The following is a 14,213-nucleotide window of genomic DNA, read 5'->3' on the forward strand; positions in this document are numbered from 1 at the left end:
CTGATATCTTTTGAGGTTATGATGGACATCATGGCGAGATCTACTCTTCCTATTTCAAGGGTACAGCTCTAAAATGGTGTTCGCAGGCTGGTCGCCGGAGAGTCCGCAAGACCAAACCTATTGGTAATTATCTAGGCTTCTGGATTAGCTGGCGTATAATCTCGCTGCTTCTACTGTGCCAGATAGTGACTGGAGGGAATGCGAGTGGTGGGTCATTGTCGAGACCATGCTATGTCAAGGAGCTGGGTATATTCTTAACATGTGTACGCCATAACCAAAAATTTCATACAGCATGAACCTCTCCCTTTCCTTATTACTGAATACACCATTAATTAGCATTAACATTAGTAGAGGCATATGATGCAAGAAAACAAGCTTATACAGCATCAGCCAAAAAAATTCCCATTCCGCTCATCCACTCGCTTTAAAAGCTTGCACAGTTCTTCCTAAAATTTATTTAAGCTATCAACATCCACAACAACTGATGGGAGTTTGTTCCAGCAATCAACCATCCAATGGCTAATCACACATCTTTTCTACACCTGTCTTTCCTCAATTTGAATTTATGCCCTCTCAAGAGCATAATCAGAGCAATAATCCCATTAGCATTGAACTTGCTCAACCCATTCAAGGCCTTATACACCTCAAGCAGATCACCTGGCAGGTGTCTAGTCTCCAGATGCTGCAATTTACAGAAATTAAGCCTTTCTTGGTAAGAGGATCCCTTCATTTCCCTCACCAAGCTTGTTGTCCTTCTCTGTACTCGCTCTAGCAGCTCCACGTTTCCTAAAATCAGTCCTCCAAACCTGTATGCAATCCTCAAGGTGTGGCCTGACCACTGAAGTATACAAGGGTATAATCACTTCCTTATACCTGCTATTCCTTATATCATTGACAAGATCCCATGAGCTAAAATCGCACCATGTCTACACTGATCAGAAAACTTCATATCCTACAGCTCAATTACCCCCAGGTCTTTTTCATTCACCACTACCCTGAGTGTAGTATCACACAGTGCATTTCTCTGGGGTTACTGCTACCCATATACACTACTTTGCATTTTTCAATGTTAAATTTCAGTTGTCACCTCTCAGCCCAACTTTTGCAGATCCTGTTGCAGCAGCATACTGTTATTACTGTCATTAACAACCCTGTCAACATTCATATTATCTCCAAACTTGGACATTTAAGCCTGAAATACCTTTACCAATATCATTGATAAATATAGAAAACAACAATGGACCCAACACTGAACCCTGAGGGGTTCCACTAATAACATTAGTTGAGGAAGAATAGTGTCCATTGATTACCACGCTGTCTTCTCCCATTCAACCATCCCTTTATCCATAGCAGCAACTTTCCCTTAATGCCATACTGCTCCAATCTGTATAGCAGTCTTCCATGTGCAACAGTATCAAAAAATTTCCTGAAATCCAAGTATATCATATCAAAATTATTTTTTGCATTCAGTTCCTTCATGAATCAACTCTGATTCTATACTAAGACCACATCGAAGTATGAATCAAATTAGTCACACAAGACTACCCCTTAACAAACCAATGGTGTGTCTGAACTAAACTATAACTGCAGTTTTGTCTAGATGATCCTGCAATGCTTCTTTAACCAGTGACTTCATTATTTTCCCTGGAACAGAACTTAAACTAACAGATCTGCAATTACTCTTGTCACCGTTGATCCCCCTTTGTAAATTAGGGATACATTTGCACAACTCCAGTCCATGGGGACCTCCCCTGAGTTCAAGGAAGCTCTCATAATTATGGTTAAGAGTTTTCTTACTTCCTTTGCATCCTCCTTTAATATAACTTGACAGATTCCATCCACCCCAGGTGTCTTTCTTATGTTTAACTTCAACAATTTCTCCTCCACTTTGTTCTGAGATATAACAAAATCATCTAGCTCTCTGTTAGAATTTAATAAGTTTCTGTTCTTCACTTCCCTCTAGTATAGAATTCCTCATGTGTGAATGTAGGGACAAAATAATACTCATTCATTTGTTGGCTATATGAGCAGGATCATCAACAGTCGAACCACCGACATCAAGTGGAGCAATCTGATTCATCCCCTTCGTTCTAGAGTTTACATAAGTAAAGAACTCTTTGCTGTTTTTCTATGCATCCTTTAACAAAGATTTCTCACAATCTGCCTTCACCTGCCTAATCTTCTTCATTACTTGATTACAGACTAACATATCTACCATAGGCTTCTGTGATGCCTAATAATTTATATGCATCCCATGCATTTTTCTTCTCTGTCACGAGTTTCATTAGTTCATCTGACATCCATTTGGGTCTAAGCCTTGAACAGTATTTCTTAGATGGCATGGACAGCCTAGTAGCTTCCAAGATTAATTCCTTGAATACTTCCCATTTAGAATTTGCTGTTGGTAACATCATCAGTCAGTCCCACTGTATAGAATTTAAAAACTGTCTGAGACCACTGTAGTCATTTTTACAAAAGTAAAAACACTTCCCTTTACCCCTGATGATAGTTTCATCTTAAAATAAATCCCACATTAGTATTCTATGATCACTGCCACCAAGTGGTTCCTTTATCTGCAGATTCTTGGTGCATGAAAAATCATTGCTAATAATCAGATCAAGAGTATTACCCCTTCTGGTTGCTTCTCAAACATGCTGCTATAGAAAACAATCATCCAATAACTCCACAAAAGTCTTGCTAGTGTGTGAGTGACCAATCCACAAGTTTCAGTCAATATCTGAGAAGTTAAAATCCCCCATTATAATACATTCTGATTTACTGGCCCACTATTCCTCTGTACAGTTCGTTGTACTCATCAGAGTCATTAGGCCTATAACACACTCATACTCTCATTTTTGCTTTCCCAGTGCTCACGTCACACTAAACTGTCTCAATGTTGGACTGTCCACACATGTCAAGTGGATGAACTGCCTTAGATTTTATGTATTTCTTAACTAACAGCATAACCCCTCCTCCCTTCATATTCTGTCTCTCCTTTCTGTACACGTTGTACTCCCCAAATTCCAATTCTGCTTTCCTTATATCTGTGTGACACCACATCTCTGATATCCCAACAATATCCACCTTTGATGGCTTGAACAGCACTTCAAATTCATCAAATTATTGGTGTACATGCAAGTATATATGCACCTGTTTTTACTCTTAGTTACCCTAACACAGCCCATGTATTTACTTTTTCCGTGATGACTCCCAGCAGTTCTTAAAATTCCCAGCAACTCTCTTTCCAGGATACTGCTCATTCCAATAGAAGCAGTGCATGAATCACTTTCACCTCTGCCTGCAGCTACTGTTAATCTTTTTGTCTGTGAATCTCCCCCCCCCAAGCTAGCAGTTTTCCAACCTGCCTAACACTGCCTCGATGGCATTAACAAATATTCTTGAATCCTTTTTATTTAGGTGTAGTGTATCCCTGTAGAAAACAATTTGAAGTCTTTCCTGCTAACTGGAGTCTTCTTCTAATTCTCAAACTAACAGAACAAACTTATCTGCAAAAAGATCTAAACCTTCCACACACCTCCTCATTCGTTTCACAAATATATGTGATCTTAGTTCTAATCTCAATGATGTTCATTTCCTCTTACAGTCTGCCAAACCCCATGTACCTTTTCTGACAGAATCCCAGTTATCGGTTGATTCAACCACCACTCGTCTCAATTGTCCAAATTATTCACTGTATGACTGCTTTCACTTCAAAAATGGTACTTGTGCATATGTCCCCATTCTGATATTCCCTGTCAGAGACTTAGTAACTTGGAATCTCCTCTTTTTGATTTTCTCTGGCTTAAAATCTCTTTACTACATTCTGTCAAACTCATCTGTTGCCTCTATCTTTCTCCCAACTCCACTAATCACTTGGAACTCTGACTTTCTCTTCTTGAAACCTGACTTTCTCCAGTGCAACATTCCTAAATATCAGAGAGGTAAATTTCCTTGCTGATTTTAATGTTCACAACTCCAGATGGCTTGTTTTCTAGTTACACAGAATCAGCTGTTTGAGATGCTGAGGTTTTTACAATTACTAATGACCTCACACTGATTGTTCATTTACATACCAGAATATCAGACAATCCTAACCATGCAGCCAACAGGCTTGATCTTTTTATCAGAAACAATCCTTATGGGTACAAGGTCAAGGTGAGTAGTCCTCTAGGCACCTCAGATCACAACTCAGTGATGGTCTCTTTTCCAATGGAGCCCTTCTCTTATGGCCATTCTCAGCTTCATGTTGTTTGGATTTACAAGAATGCAAAATGGGATGATTTGCGAAATTTCTTTTCTTCTTTTCCTTAGTCACATTATTGTTTCAAAGCAGCTGATCAATGTGTGTGCTCAGATCATGTCAGTGAAATTATTCTTGAAAGGAAGAAATCCTTTATTCCACAATCCATTAAAATCTTGTCCTTTATCTATACCTTGGTTATCCAATAAATGTGGTAAGGCTGTTCATGTTGCATATCATAACTGGTTTGTTTCCAAATCTCCAGGTTCATTTTCTGCTTAAACCAAAGCTCGCAACAATTGTAAAGCAGTTATTAATCAGTCCAAACTAGATTTCAAACAGGCTAAGATTAGAAAACATGCTTCTTGTCCATATGATAGCCGAGCAGTCTGAGCACTTGAGAAAGCTATTGGCTGCAACTTTTGCCAATCACTGTTCTCACCTCTGTCAAAACCAGATGGGTTTATTGCCACTTCAGTGAAAGTTAAAGCTGACCTGCTAGCATCTTATTTTTCTTCCTACTCGTGTGTTGATGACCTCGGTAAACCATGTGTCTAATTCCCAGTAATGCCAATTCAATGATTCCTGTGGTCTTACATCAAAATGATGTCAAAAGGATTTTGATCAATCTTGATGCCAAGAAAGCTCCAAGTCTTGATGGTATTTCTCCATTTGTTCTCAAAACCTGTGCTCCTGAACTTACTACTGTTCTGTGTTGCCTTTTTTCACTTTCTTATTCCAAAGGTGTTTTTCCTTCTGCTTGGAAATTTGCTCATATCCAGCCAGTTCCTAAAATGGGTGAAAAATCCCGACAATCCAATTATCGCTCCATTGCACTTACTTCTACTCTTTCTAAAGTAATGGAGAAATCAATTAACCACCAACTCAAACTATCTAGAAACCTTCCATCTGATCAATGATCTCCAATATGGATTCTTTCAGAGTGTCGATCCACTGGTAACAGTCTCACTTATGTTACCCATCTATGGCCAAATTCAATGGAAATGTTTGATGAAACTCAAGCAATTGCTCTTTTAACATTTCAAAGGTTATTGACCATGTTTGGCATAAAGGTCTTCTAAATAAGCTTCCACCTTATGGTTTGTGAACTGTTTTTTGCAATTGGCTATCCAGTTAACTCTCTGACTACTCATTGCGGGTGATGGCAGATGGATCTCTGCTTTTCTAACTTCTCCACTAATGCTGGTGTTCCCCAAAGTTAAGTTATTTCTCCCACTCTTTTCCTCTTATATATTAATGACCTTCTTCCATTGACAAGAAATGCTATCTATAGTTTTGTTGATAATAGCACATTGCATTCCATCTTCCAGTTTGAGAAACCTTGCCCTGCACAAACAGCTTCAACTTCTTGAATATCCACTACCAATTCCTTAAATGCTGCTCTTCAGGTAATTTTCCAGTGGGGAAAAGATAACTTAGTTAATATCAATCCTTCTAAAACTCAGTCCTGTCTTATATCTTGCAAAAATGATTCTTCTGCTCCTATGCTTACCTTCAATGACACTCCGATTTCTAGGTAAGGTCATATGTCTCTACTGCGGATCGCCCTGACTTCTAATCTTACTTGGCATAAGCACATTACAAATATTGCTTCCTCTGCCTCAATAAAAAATTGGGTTTTCTCTTTCGTTCTCAGCATTACTTTTCTTTGAAACAGCTGTTCGCTCTGTACAAATTGCAAATCCTCCCTACTATGGAATATTGTTCCCATATTTGGGGCAGTGGCCCAACAGCTCTCTCACGCTTCTAGGATTCCATTCAAAAGGAGGCAGTTGGTTAATTAATGACTTAATTCTAGCAGAGTCTGTCCACTCTCTGTCTCATAGACATTCTGTTTCTGCTGCATGCCTTTCATATAGATACTTCCATGGGCACTGTTCTTCTGAATTGACTTCTATAATTCCCATTCCCTCTTCCAAAGTTGTCCAAACACATGCCACAACCAGTCAACATCCTTTTGTTGTCCAACTTTGAACTCACAAAACTACCTTTTCTTCTTCATTTATTCATTCAACTTCCATTCTCTGGAATAATCTTCCTTCATACATATTTCTGGAAAATTACAATCTACAGAAGTTCAAGTATAATGTCAACAAATATCTTCTTTCATCTTCTCAACCTTCAAACCCATGCATGGTTCTAAGTACTACAGGTTCTAATACCTCTCATGTTTGGGGCTTTCATAAAAAAAAAAACTGGATGCAAAAAATAATTTTGATATGATATATTTGGATTTCAGGAACGTTTTTGATACTGTTGCACAAGAGATTGCTGTACAAATTAGAGCAGTGTGGCATTAAAAGAAGTATCTGCTATGGATAAAGAGATGGTTGAGTGGGAGAAAAACAGAGTGGTTATCAATGGACACTGTCCTTTATGGAGTCCTACAAGGTTCAGTATCACCCATTATTCTTTTCTGTATTTATCAATGATATCGATGAGGGTATATCAAGCTTAATGTCTAAGTTTTGCAGATGATAGAAAAGTTGACAAGGTGATTAATGACAATAATGACGGTATGCTGCTGCAACAAGATGTAGAAAAATTAAGCAGATGAGCTGAGTAATGGTAATTAAAGTTTAGCATTGACATATGCAAGGTACTGCAAATGGGTTGCACTACACTCAGGGTAGTGGAAAATTAAAAGGACCTGGGGTAATTGTGCAGTCTGATATGAGGTTCTCCAAGCAGTGTAGACAGGCTTCCAGGTCAGCTTGTGAGGGTTCTGTCAATTATATACAGGAATTCTGCTAGCAAAGATAAAGAGGTGATTATTCAATTGTATAAGGCAGTGGCCACACCATATTTTGATTACTGCATGCAGGTCTGGATGCCTCATTTTAGGAAAGATACAGAGCTGCTGGAATGAGTATAGAGAAGGGCAATGAGAATGGTGAGAGAAACAAAGGGGTGTCTGCAGAACTAAAGCCAAGGCTTTAGTTCTGCAAATTGCAAAGTCTGGAGACTAAGCACCTATGAGACAATCTGATTTAAAGCTTTGAATGACTTGAACAAACTGAATTTTGATGGAATTCTTCCTCTTGCTTAGACTATGCATATGAAGGGAGCATAAATTCAAAGTGATGAAGGATGGTTGCAGAAGAGATGAATGAAAGTTTGGCTTCAGCCAATGTATGGTTGATTGCCAGAACATGCATCCATCTGTTGTTGTGAAAGTGGATGGTCTGAATAAATTCAAGGAAGTACTACACAAAATATTGGTGGGGATGGATAGATAGAATAGGAGGTTTTTTTTTTTTTTTTTTTTTTTTTTGACTGATGCTATATAAGCTTGCTTTCTTGTATCATTTGCCACTATTAATGCTAATAATATGATACATAAAATATCATATCTATGTAATATCAGGTGGGTACCTGCCCATCCACAAATGAAAAGTAAACTAGCTTTGAAACGGTGCCATCTAGGTGGTGGTGCCCACTGAGAATAAGTAACAATAGTCTTGTCTATTAGTGAAGAGTTACTTATTTGAGGTAGTGCAATACATGGAAACTTATTGCGAAGGATGAGCACAATATGCGATAAAGATGAAATAAAGCCTTTCACACTATCACAGTTTTTCTTTAAGAGTTGTGTATGGTGTATCTACACCGATATTATATAGATATAGAATCTTAAAGTCTTAAAATATTATGCCTTGTTGCATTTAGTTTATTTAAATAAAATATCATAAGCAATACGAAAAATCAAATATTACCAAGTATGGATATTTTCAAAAGTCAATGTCATACTAAAATTATGAAGTGTTAATTTGAAACACAGAATATGCACGCACTTAAAGCTACCCATATGGCCACAGGCTGCATAATGTGACGATATGGGTTGCTGTTGCGTATTGCAGTATTTATGCAGCAAAACCTGCTGGCAACCACGTGAAATCCTATATAAGATGCCACAACTTTTGCCAAACATTTTCATCCTATCTAGTATTCTAAAATTTTAATATAAATACTATGGCACTGGGAGTGACTCAGCAAACAGAATGGTTTTTTCGATAAAGTTAGAGAAACAGCAAAAAAAAACATAAAATAAAACAGTGGAGGTACAAAATGACCCCCCCACATAATTGCCAATGGTAAGATTAAACAGTAGATAATATAGCTCAAGTCAAAGCAGCTCCATGACTTTAAAAGTTTATAAACATTTTCACCACAGGTAACATGTGCTGACAGTTGTGAAAATGGATTAAAAGTTCGTGCTCATTTGTTACTGATTTCTGAAGTAGCTTCTGATGGGATTCTTTTATTCAAGAAGTGCCCAATGCATTTCTTGAATAGAAGAAATGTAGTCTACAACACACATTAGCAGAAATTTCATACAAGGCCTGGGAAAACTTCGCCCAGCAGATATTCGATCTGAAACTAGAATAAGGCTTTAGTCACCAGAAGTTCTGTGTACCATGGTAAGAAGATAGGCTTACTCTAAGTGAGGAAGCCTTTGAGGAATTAGAGACTCATCCAATAGTCCAAAAAAAAAAAAAAAAAAAAATCAACATGTTGGACCCACACAGAATTTACATGTAATGCAAATACAGCGTGGAGAATGTCACATAAGCAGCTACATCTCAAACTATATAAGTTGCAGATAAAACAGGCCCTTACAGCTAATGCAAGGTCAGACACAATATATGGACAATGTTTACTAAGATGGAAGATGATGAAAAGCTGCTGAAATGTTTTGTGTTCAGATTATTCCAAGTCACAGGCAACAAGATGAACAAATAGTGAGGAAAAGTGAAAAAAAAATTGCATGTGTAGCCCGTATGCACAAAAGATGTTTTGTGTAAACATCTTTGATGACACCTACTAAGTTTCAAACAGCTAGAAACCAAAATCAGAAACAATTTATGCTCATGCCAGCTACTTACTCTACTGAATCAATGTTAGTGATAAATAAGATACGCAAGTCCACTGCTTACTCTACCGAATCAACGTTTGGAAGAGGTTAGGCCAATAAACTAATTACACATTTGATTGTAGCCATTTGTTGAATAGTATGACTGTTGTTGTTGTTATTTGGTTTTTAGGAGCATCAGCAACTAAGGCCATATTGCTCCGGGGATATGCAGTGGTCATTCCCTGACCTTTCCGCATCCTTCATATTTGGTGGTCATGGGCTCGAACCCCGGTCTAATCAAGAAGCGTGTGCTACGCACTGCTGCTCCTGCCCACGGAGGTGCCTAGTATGACTGCAACAATACAAGTATTGTATTATTACAATCATACTATTATGTTGGATCATGTTACTCTGTCATGCTTTGTCACAAATTACACATGTAGAGCTACGAGATCTGCAAGAAATGACAGTATCCACACATAATACGCTATCGAAACTAGGACCTGGCTCAGGATCTTAACAAGTGCAATATGGTAAAGCTGCACATTCCATTTCGCAATGAGGAAACAGATACTGTCAGAGATGAAATATGTCAATGTCTATGACAACAATGAAGAGCTCATACTAGATCGTAAATTGTATGAATCGGACTTGGACATTCACAAAATGATTTAAATATGATCTGTCAAAACAATGACAGTGACCCTGATGAAGCATGCGGTAATGACCTGCACAGCCTTGTAACACGACTGCGAGAAGAAGACCCCTTTTGAAACTTTTACAATCGTCTAAAGAGTGAGATGAATGAGGATCTAAAGCTCACCAAGCTCAATTGACTCAGCACAATTGCAAAGAAACATGAAAACTTGATGACCAACGAGGACTTCTGCAACTTAATGAGAATGGCCAATAATAGGCAAAAGATTCTACTTATATGTGTAATTTGGAGTCTGTTATCTCCCAATCGCGAACCGATTCATATATTCTTGACCAGCCCAGCTGGTTGCACAAAAAAATTTATGATTCGCCTCATTGGAAATATACAACCATTTCAGTAATACAGACAGGTACTGTACTGTAACTCCTACAGTACAGCACCCATACGGCTGAAGTGTATGTAATGATCTTGGATGTGCTCATAGCTGGCATAAACCAGCTCTGAGCACATCCAAGATCACTGCACTCAAGATATCCATTTTTCTAGTTACCACAAGGTTTCTGCCATGGGTGGCAATGGTTAGCCCAAAGCCACCTAAGTGGTATGCCCCGAATCATAAAACTTTTTTTTGCAACCAGCTGGTTTATGCCAGCTCTGAGCACATCCAAGATAACCTCCCATGATCCTTTGCTCAATCTCCTCTCCTGACTGTTTTTCTTTGTTATGAGATGGAAATGACGTCAAATGATGTCATTTCCACATTGCAAAATCGTGACAAATTGATTTTACTACCGTCTGAAATTTAGTAGGTGCCGGCAAAGATGTTTACACATAAAAAAAAAACCAACATTATTTTGGAACACTTCCATGATAGCCCGAAAGTTAACGTTTTATGCTGCAAGGTATACAACCCATTTTCTTCAGAAAGAATAACGGCTGATTCACTGGACATGCAGGTTCAATAGCCAGTACCTACCTCACCAGACTCCACACCACTGGGCTTCATTTTGTATATTTATGTTAACAATGATACATTCAAGCCTTTGCTAACTGATGTGAATAAAGAAGGCCCACTGCAGTGATTAATACAGTTACCAACCACATTACAGCACACACCTGGCAAGAGATGAATCACCACAGGGATGTGTCACATTACTGCTGGAAGTCATCCAGCAGTAATTACTGCTGGATGACTTCCAGTAATAATGTTCCACTACAACTTTGGATTTGTACCAATTTTCCCCCAATATAATTCAGCACTGTACAAGTCTACCTAATTATTTTACTTGGTGTATGAAATTTTTATTCAGACAAAATCAGTCTTATAATTATTTCATAGACAGTTTTGAAAATGTAAAAAGAAACATTTCGGTAATGTGCAATTGACTTGTCATTGGCAAATTCACAATACTGCTATGGTATTTTGTTTAATTAGTATCATTCATCCACATAATAACCTTTATTTGAATTTATGAAATACAGTATTAACTTAGTTCTTTTAAATAAAATAAATGCTGCAATCACTTACAACGGAGGATCAGTCATCTTCTTCAGTTTTCATGTAACTGACCTGAAATTTAAATTTCATGTTACACTTGGTGTACCAGTAAATTTCAATAAATGCATATTAATTTGTATTTGTCAAAGACTATAAATCATAATATTCAAATAAAAATATATTAATAAAATACTGAATCTCATGAATGAGAATAAATTTTAATCACACGTATCACACGTTGTGGGAAAGTGAATATAAATTGTGTGAAGTAGCATAATCCTAATTTTATATTAAAAAAATAAAAAATAATAATAATCCAAAGATAGAGAGAGGAAGGCGGAGAGGAAAACTGTCATCATCAGGGATGCAAACGATCTACAATTCACCATGGGATTTTGTTATATAATAGCTGTGGTCCAAAGGTAACATACATGGATACTGTGAGATTAAATGTACATGATGCTGTAAAAATGCACAACTCAGTGTAATCTGCTATTTCAAATGCAATAAAACAGTTACAATGAAGTTGTAAACTCCTGTGGCTGTAGTGGCCATATTGAGTATAAAAATAAATTTATTTATGGAGCCAGCAGTGGTAGTGGTGTAGTGTATATGGGCAATGGTATGCACACTGTGAGATCAAGCTAATAATATCACCACAAAAAGGGTATGCCCGCTATTTTCTATTGCTGATGGTATATCAGAGGCAATAAAAAAAAAAAACATTTATTACTAAATGTTACTAAATATGACTAATGGGATAATACAAATACTTATGTTAGGGGTGTGTAATTTAATAAAGGCTGTTTATTTTCATTTCAGAACCATGATGGGAACATCACGAAGCACATATGTACACACTCCCTTGTTTTCTAACATGATCAATTTCAACATCATCCTCATAAATCCAGGTGAAATTCATTTCAAAATGAAGGATAAAGATATGGAAACACACCAAGCAAACACTGCACCTTGATGGTAAGCAGGAAGCATATGGCCTGGATAGTTAGTCATGAAGATTCATCTTCCTATAGAAGTGTAGGAATTAAAAATCAGGCTATCCCTTCTCAAAAGTTTAAAACACTGATATTCGGGTCAAGTGTGTGTGTGTGTGTGTGTGTGTGCGCTCAAATTTAACAGTGTTTGGTCACTTTGCAGAAACCAATTTCTCTACTTACATCTTCACACTGGAAGAACTATTAGTAACCTGGATGTATATGAAAAAGAGTTACTATTAGATGCCAAATATACTGAAAGTGACTACATAAATGCAAACCATGAGAGGTATGAAATCAATGTGCAGTGCTCTTGCCACAAAATAATTCCTGATAACTCTATGATATCAGGCAATAATAGGTTGTAGACCTATTATTGATACAATATTAATACTTAATACCTCATTACTTAATACAATTCCACCCTGCAACAGGAGGTTTCCAGTAGCTGAAAGTGTCTTTTGACTGCAGTAAATTTCTGGCTTCTCTCTCTCTCTCCATCCATTTTACCATGTAATATAAATTATATCATACTTTAAACAATACAGTGAGTTCACCACTTATCACATAGAGTTCAAATCCCATCGCATTCTAAAGGAATTCTGAAAGTCCTCTTTAATCAGAGCTGTAGCCATTTTAAATTATATTAACAGCAAAGTCTGTCACAGGCCTTATATTCATACCTTTGTCAGAAGTATGTGTTCACAGGCTGAAAAACTCTATTCCCTTCACCTCAGATTATTAATCTTCAATCAAGGCTTGAAAATGACTGACAGAGACATACCATGCCAAATAAGCTGACATGGAGGGCTGAAATCAACCAATCTCAGGAGGAAGAAGGGCCCCTACCGACAGTGTGTTATTCTGGATTTTTCAGCCCACACAACATGCTAATCAGCCAATGAACTAATACCTGCCAACTTTCAGAAATTTAAAAATGGAAGACTTGTAATAGAGATCCAGCTTTAGCATTAGCTATATGATACAATTAGGCTTCAGGGTTTTGCTGTACCAGCCAAAAAATGCAGTGCACACCACTATTATAATTAGCATTAGTATTAGTAGAGGCATATGATGCAAGAAAGCAAGCTTATGCAGCATCAGCCAAAAAAAAAACCTTCCACTTCGCCCCTCCGTTTGTTCGAAATACCTGTCCAGCTGAGCCTTAAATTTATTTAGGCTATCAACTTCCACAACAAGGGATGGAAGTCTGTTCCACCAACCAACTACCCGCTGGCTAAAGGCAAATTTCCGCACATCTATCCTACATCTGTCTTTCCTCAATTTGAATTTATGCCCTCTCGGATGATTATTCTGAGCATAATGATGGATAATGTTATCACTTTTATGAAGTTCCAACCTGACATATACAAATACATAGGAAAAACACTGTTTATTGTAATCAGGCTTTGGTTTATGTTATTGCTTTTTTGCCATATTGCCAGTTATGTACATGCAGTGGAAGTGATCACATAACATTCTGATTTGTTGTTGAACTCCTACAAGTTGTGTGGCTAGTTATTGATTTTTCTTTGTACAGTTCACGTGACTGACAATGGTGTTAATCCATGAAAGAAAGCACTGTATCTGTACTCCTACCAATCACTGTTTTACAGTAGAACATTAATCCTTTTCTCTTTCTTGATTTTAATATTTTCTTTATTTGTTTTTAATGGTTTGTATGGATTTCCAAAAACATTATGACAGTTTCATTTTATGAATAGCTTTCTTGAAGAAATAGTGGACAGTCAAATTAAAGTATTTTATACTGCTTGATTTTAATGTTTTCTTTCTGAAAACCTCACCATTTTAAGTATGTATCCACACTGCAACAATAAACAACACTGTACAGCCAAATTCTTGTTCCATCACTTTACCTGAATCCTTATTAAGAACTTATTTCAGCAATTAATAACTCACTGGTTGACCATTCATAAAATGAAACT

At 37.3% G+C, this 14,213-nt stretch overlaps 1 protein-coding gene across 1 annotated transcript in view; it reads right to left on the bottom strand.

The window, feature by feature from the left end:
- The window catches only part of LOC150089156 (PHD finger protein rhinoceros-like), a 327,976-nt gene that overhangs the window by 286,096 nt on the left and 27,667 nt on the right, over positions 1–14,213 (bottom strand). The window contains exon 2 of the mRNA XM_090389568.1: positions 11,303–11,344. The gene's annotated coding sequence lies outside the window, so the exon portion shown is untranslated. The remainder of the gene's footprint in view (positions 1–11,302; positions 11,345–14,213) is intronic.

This window comes from Mastigoproctus giganteus, chromosome 2, assembly GCF_048544385.1.
Source record: "Mastigoproctus giganteus isolate SK-2022 chromosome 2, ASM4854438v1, whole genome shotgun sequence".
In the NCBI taxonomy this organism is placed as follows: Eukaryota; Metazoa; Arthropoda; class Arachnida; order Uropygi; family Thelyphonidae; genus Mastigoproctus; species Mastigoproctus giganteus.